This window comes from Coenobita brevimanus, chromosome 44 (genome assembly GCF_032717465.1).
Source record: "Coenobita brevimanus isolate Jiangsu-jjx chromosome 44, ASM3271746v2, whole genome shotgun sequence".
Classification (NCBI taxonomy): domain Eukaryota; kingdom Metazoa; phylum Arthropoda; class Malacostraca; order Decapoda; family Coenobitidae; genus Coenobita; species Coenobita brevimanus.
In genome coordinates, this window is record NC_136997.1 from 34515031 (window position 1) to 34522411 (window position 7381).

Sequence of the window (7381 nt, forward strand, 5' to 3'; positions counted from 1 at the left end):
ATATACGTACCCATAATTTTTCAACGATGTATGTAAAACGTGTAAATATACCATAATTATTATTAGGACTGACCCGTATACATACAGTATAATCTTTCAACGATGATGTATAACTTTTATGCAAAATTAGAGTATATCAATATACTTTGTAAATATTAAGGATTGCACCATATACATATAATTATTCAATGTATGTACAACTGTTATGCATTAATAATGTTAAAATATGTGAATACTGACGCCTCATAGCAGGAGGTGTGCATTTTAAAAAGCGAACTTAAAAAAAAAAAAAAAAAAAAACTCCGTCATCCGTTGCCAAATCCCTCCGCACCGAGCAACTTGTATCTTGTCTCCCATCTCTAGTGGGAGACAAGATACAACCGAAATCTTGTCTCTGGACTGTCGCGCAACTGTCCAGCGACAGATTTAGACCTTCCTGAGACAGTCGCACAACAGTCTAGTGAGATTGTTGCACGACTTTTGCTGGATAAAGTATCTCGGTGTGTACGTGACCCAGAGACAGTGTCTAGCGACTGTTGCGAGACAAATTTAGATTTTTCTGAGACAGATGAGAGACAGTCCAGTTTCAATGTTGCACGACTTTGTATCATGGTGTGTACGAGGCTTTACATGAAAGGTCCAGCTGAGGGCATTGTTGAGTGAGACGCTGAGAATTTCAATACTTTTGAAGATGGAAATATCAGTAGTACTGAAGGTAATATACGAATCTGGCAATATCTGTCTATTAGTAAATTGTATAAATTTAGTTCATTAGCATTAAATGAGACACGGTTGTTTTGTCCCCATTCACTGATCGTAGATAGGTCTTGATTTATGGAGATGGCTGTACTGAGTTGAGAGGCAGAGATATTAGACTTTGTAAATAGGTGTCTGAGTGTGAATGAACTATGTAGTGTTGAGTCACCTGCATATAAGTGGATGGGATTGTGGATGACACATAAGAGATCATTACTATGGAGCAGGAACAGGGTTGGGGCCAGAACTGATCCCTGTGGCACGCCAGCATTAGTTGAGTGGAAATTGAAGTATACATCATCTACTTTTACTCTTATTGTCCTGTCACTAAGATATGAGGAGATCAAAGGAACAAAAGACGTTAGTCCATAGCAAGGGAGTTTGGACAGCAGGGAACGGTGCCATACTCTATCAAAAGCTTTAGATATATCAAGGGCTACTGCATGAGTTTCTCCATGTAGATCAATTGATTGATGGATGGTATGAGTTAGGAGATTGAGTATGTCAATGGTGGATCTTTCGTGGTGAAAACTATATTGTCTATCACTAATTAAGTTGTTGGATTCAAGATGTTTAACTATCTACCTATCTATAGCCCAACGCTCTAATCCCGCAAAGGGTGGCCGCAGACAAAACGCCTCCAAGTCACTCTGTCACCCACCATTTGACTACCCTCCCCCCAACTCACCCCCCCCTCCCTCATATACCTCTCAACTCCATCCCTCCACCTCATCCTCGGTCTACCCCTCCCTCTCCCTCCCTCCACCTCACCTACATACACCCTCTTAGTCAGTCTTTCATTCTCCATTCTCTTCACATGTCCAGACCACCTCAGTGTATTTCTCCTAATCTTCTCAACCACATCCACATCTACCCCACAACGTTCCTTCACTTCTTCATTCGTCAACCTGTCCCTCCATGTCACTCCACATGTTCCTCTCAAGTAACTCATTTCCACTGCTCTCACTCTTGACATGTTCCCCTCTTGCAAGGTCCACGCCTCGCTTCCATACGTCAGGGTAGGGATCACAATACTATCATGCAGTGACTTCTTAACTTCCATACTCACCTCCCTATTTCTCATCACTGCTTTCAGTGTACCAACAACCTTCCTTCCCTGCTGTACCCTTTCACGTACTTCATCCCCCAAAGTTCCATCCTTACTCATCACACTACCCAAGTACTTGAATGCACTCACATTCTCCATATCCTCACCATCCAACCTCACTGCACACTTTGTGACTTCATTCCTCTCAAACACCATAAGATTACTTTTGTTTACATTAACTTTCAGCTCCTCCTCCTACACACTGTCCCAAATTCATTCACCAAACCTTGCAACTCCCATTGATCTTCACTCAACAATACTGTCTCATCAGCAAACAGCAACACCAGAAGCTTCCAAATCTCACCCTCATTCATTAGGGCCAGCCCCACATCCACTGCCCTACCTTGCACCTCCTTTACAACCCCATCCATATATATATTAAACAGCCATGGAGACATCACACACCCCTGTTTCAGTCCCAAATTGAGATCAAAGAACTCACTCAGCTCACCATCCACTCGCACCGTAGCCCTAGCTCCCTCGTACATACTCTTTACAGCACTCAACAATTTCCCCTCCACTTCATATATTCCTAATACCTTCCACATACCTTGCCTATCTATTCTGTCCAAGTCCATGAAGGCAGCATACACTTTCCTTCCCTTCTCTAGATACTTCTCCACTAAACATCTTAGAACAAATATCTGATCTACACACCCTTTTCCCTTCCTAAATCCCCCTTGTTCTTCTCCAACTAGCTCCTCTGTCATATGCCTAACCCTATCAATGAGTATTCTACCATATATTTTACCAGTCACACTGAGAAGGCAAATACCCCTATGGTTACCACATACTTCTCTCTCCCCTTTTCCTTTGTACAGAGGAACAATTATACCTGATTTCCAGTCCTCTGGAACCCTTCCCTCTTCCCAAGCCAATCTACACAACTTCCATATCCACTCCACAACAATCTCACCCCCATACCTAAGCATTTCACCACACACTTCATCAATTCCTGGGGCCTTTCCCAGCTTAAGCTTCTTCATCGCTTCCACTACTTCCGCCCTACTGATCTCTTCCTCCCTCCTCTCATCTCTTCTTCTCCCAGCCATTCTCCACCCACTTATACTCACACTGCTCTCACTCTCTACATTCAACAAATCCTCAAAGTGCTCCTTCCATCTCCTCAATTTCTCTCTCTTCTCCACCAACAATCTATTATTCCTATCTTTAACTCCCCTATTATTTCCCCTTTCACACTGCCTTACTTTCTTTACCTCCTTCCAAAACAATTTCTTACTCTCCCTCCATTTCACACTCAGATTTCTCCCATAACTCTTCATCCACTTTCTTCTTACTCTCCTTCACCAGTTTCTTAACCTCCCTTCTCCTGCTCACATATACCTCTCTCTTCTCTCTCTCATCTTCTCCCCTACCTCTACTTGCCAACCCTTCACCATATGCCTTCTTCTTTTATTCCACAGCTCGTTTCACCTCATCATTCCACCATGCTGTCCCTGCACACCCTTGCATCTCCTCCTCACTCCACAAACCGCCTCACACGCTGCGCCTATCTCTTCCGTGAATATCTTACATACGTCTTCCACCCCTTCCATCTGCTCTAGCTCATACCTTCCCAATCTTTCTTCCACTATGCTCTTATACTCTGTCATTTTCTCACTGTCTTGCAATTTCTCCACTCTTCTCACAGGAGCTACTTCCTCCTGTCTTCCCCTTCGCCTCCTCAACCACTTTCTTTGCATCTTTACCTTGGCCATCACTAAGTGATGGTCCGAGACTCCATTCCCCCACTCTCTCCACACTCTTGCATCCAACACTTGTCTTCTCATTCGCTCATCCACACACACGTAGTCTATCATTGCCTTTCGTTCAACAAGTTCACCATCCATCCTCCTCATCACTCTCCATGTATACCGGTGGATCATCTTATGACGAAAGTAGGTGTTGGCTATTCCCAACCCCTTACAAGCACAGATGTCCACCAAAGCACTACCATTCCCATCTACTTCAGCTGGCACACCCCACTGACCAACCACTCCATCCACTCGTACATTCCCAACTTTGCCATTCATGTCTCCAATCAACAGCACTCTCTTGCTCCTCTCAAACTTGTCCATACATGCTTCTACACTCGCCCAAAACTCATCTTTCACTTTTGCCACTCGATCCTCTGTTGGAGCATACACACATACAATCGCCCATCCTTGTATGCCTACTTTCATCCTCACCCATACAATCCTTGCACCCACTGTTCCATACTCTCTTATATTTTCCTTCCACTTCTTGCTTATCATCAGACATACTCCCTCTCTTGCCCTCTCATTCTCACTGACTCCCGCACATATACCTACACCATATTCCCATTCTCTCACCCTTTCACCTTTCCATTTAGTTTCAGTCAATCCACATATATCCACTTTTGCATCCTCAAGCACCTGAACAATCTCTTTCTCTTTCACTGCATCATTCACTCCTCTCACATTCCATGTTCCCACCCTAAGAATGTTCTTTGTCCGTTCCTTAGTCGTCAACGTATGGTCCGTCCGGGTCCGAGGCGCTTTGTTCGCTTTTTTAGTTAGTTCTTTTTGCGGAGTGGGGCACTAACCCACCACCAACCCTTTTAGTCGCCTCGTACGACAAGCAGGGATACTGGGGGAGTATTCTTGAGACCTCCCTACCCCCAGGGGTATAGGATTCGAACCAGCGCTTGCAACTGCATGAGTACAGCAGCTTACCATGTGAGCTATTAGTTTCAAATACCTTACCAAGAGAAGATGTGACTGCTATTGGTCTGTAATCAGAGGGGTCAGAGGAACTTCCTTTCTTCAAAATTGGGTGGATATTGGCTTCTTTCCATGAATTTGGGAATGAAGAAGTACGTATGCATAGACTGAATAATTTAGCTAGAACAAAGGCAAGTTCAGGAGAACACTTTTTCAAAACAATTGACACTTGACACTTGAGGCTAATATTTTACCAGTGAGTTCCTATATATTTTGTGATATTTATCCACATTTCTAAAAAAAAATATAACAGGCAGTTTAAAAGTTCATTTATTGTAAGGATCCCTAAAGGGAGAAGGGGAAAACGAGTTGCCAGCTCTCTCTGTGTTTTGATTTGTGCTGCACTGCAGCCTCCTGCCTGGAGCTTATCTACTCGTATCTTCTAGCCCCTAATATGAGTTAGAGCATCAACTTCTGTTCCCCTAAAAGGTATTTTAATTGTATTTTGCCTATGCTCGTAATGTTTTGTAAGTGAAAGCTGCTCTAGAAACTTAAAAATGAGAAGAATACTGAGCAGCTCTCTCTGTGTGGGAGAGGAGAGACAGAAATCAGCTTGTGTCAGCATTTTGACGCCCTGGGGTAAGGATATGTAGTCACGTACGCCACCGTGATACTAAAATGTGTGTTATAGTTATAGAATAAGGTGACGAATGTTTATCCTATGCAGTATCATCCTTGCACCTAGAGGTTAGGGTGATCAAAGGACAGCTGCATTATCTAATTTCTTGGAATGTTTTTATAGAGTTTTATTTTTTCACAAAAGTATAATACTTTTATCTTATTATTTTGCTTGAAACTACCTGAAAGTTCTAACACTTTCAGGGGAACAAGTTTTTGGTGGTTATTTTTACATCAGTACATAATGATGGCCAGTACATGAACACACACACTCTCTCTCTCTCTACGACAGTAACTTCTCAAATAACGCTAGGGTTATGTACCTAGAGAGGTCGCGTTATCTAAAAACGTGTTATTTAAACATAATATTCCCATGAGAAACAATGGTAATATTGGAGGTTACGTTCCTGGACTCTGGGAAAGTCTACCCATTTGGGAAGTTATGCTAAACTTAAATGCAATAATATTAATTTGAAAGAAAATTCACTTAAAATAAAAAACAATATATTTGGAGAGAAGTGGACAACATTTGAGCCCGAGTTGGGCCGATGCATTGTTTACTTCTCCCCAAATACATACAGTGCTGTTTTCGATTTTTACGTGGATTTACTTTGATTTTTGCTTCTTTCATGGCATTGTTAAAGTTCCTCAACATTATTAATGCATTAGTAGGTCATAGAAACAATACAGTAAAAGGAACATTTTCATTACGGTAAGTCACAAACAATAATAACACACAGCATCACTTCATCTACGCATCACTCGTCGTCTGATGTTCTCCTTCCTCACCCTGCTCTCCAGCCCTCCTCCACCTCTCGCCGCTCCCCCTCCTCGCTTTGCTGTCCATATGAAACAGATACAATATATATATATATATATATATATATATATATATATATATATATATATATATATATATATATATATGTATAAACAAGAGTCTGGGACACGGAATAATGCAGGAAGTTGGTGGAGAAGACAGTAACAAGCATCACAAAATTACTGCAAAATACAGAGGATATATCTGAAAGGATTATACAGTAATCTCTGTAATATATATATATATATATATATATATATATATATATATAAAACGAGTTTGGGACACGAAAAAATACAGGAAGTTGGTAGAGCAGACAGTAACAAGCATCAGAACATTACTGCAAAATACAGAGGATATATCTAAGAGGAACGGCCATACCACGTTGAGTACACCGCTTCCCGTCCGATCAGCGAAGTTAAGCAACGTTGGGTCTGGTTAGTACTTGGATGGGTGACCGCCTGGGAACACCAGATGCTGTTGGCATCCCTACGTGTCAAGTGGGGTTGGTGGAGGATTAGTGCCCCTGTAAAACAATTAACTCTAAGCCCTTGGCCACCCTGCCTGGGATACATGGCATCTGGCAGTGAATGAATGATTACACAGTAATCTCTGTAATACCCAGATGCCCAATTCCCAATCATCCCAATTCCCGGACATTTTGGGCCCAGGTCTTCCGAACCCCCAAATGGCCCCCCCCCCCCAAAAAAAAAAATCAACTCTACTTTGAACTTGGCATGCGGCGCTGAACACCTTTGTTTTTGTGTGTAGCTGCAGCCCCTTGCTTCCTTCCCTCCCCAGTTCCCACCTAACTACCGTCGTAACTAGATGCTCATCGCAATGGCTGCCTCATGTGTTCATTTTTGTGAATAAACTGCAAATCCTCGCCACTAGACCACATGGGAATTTACAGTGTTGTGCAGTGTTAAGAAATTGGAATTCAGAGTGGAAAGGATTAAGTGGAGAGTGCAAACTGGCGTGTTGCAACTGGTGTGGCACAAGTAAGAACAGAATGTACCATGTTAAACAGATATACCTCACAGTGCAAAGGATTAAGTGCAGCACAACACTGGATTACTGTACGTGCTTCAAGAGCATTTTCAACACTGCCAGAGGCTTAGATGAGGCAGGTTAATCTTTGTAACAGCCAAGGACGTGTAAGTCCTTAAATATCATACTTCTAATTCCTCATTCTCTGGTTCCTTTTCATTTATTTCATGCCTTCTGTCCCTTATTTGTGTGAATAGAGTCTTAAATAGGTGCTATGCATGTTCGGTAGGGAATTATGTAGGTGGTTTTCTGAGTTAGGCTCGGTTAGGGTCCATAAGTACCTGT

General features: G+C 42.3%; 1 non-coding gene across 1 annotated transcript; it reads left to right on the forward strand.

The window, feature by feature from the left end:
- The first annotated feature begins 6413 nt into the window (after positions 1-6413).
- Positions 6414-6532, forward strand: LOC145398246 (5S ribosomal RNA). The gene has a single exon (XR_013897098.1). It is a non-coding gene; the product is annotated as a 5S ribosomal RNA (ribosomal RNA).
- The last annotated feature ends 849 nt before the right edge of the window (positions 6533-7381 follow it).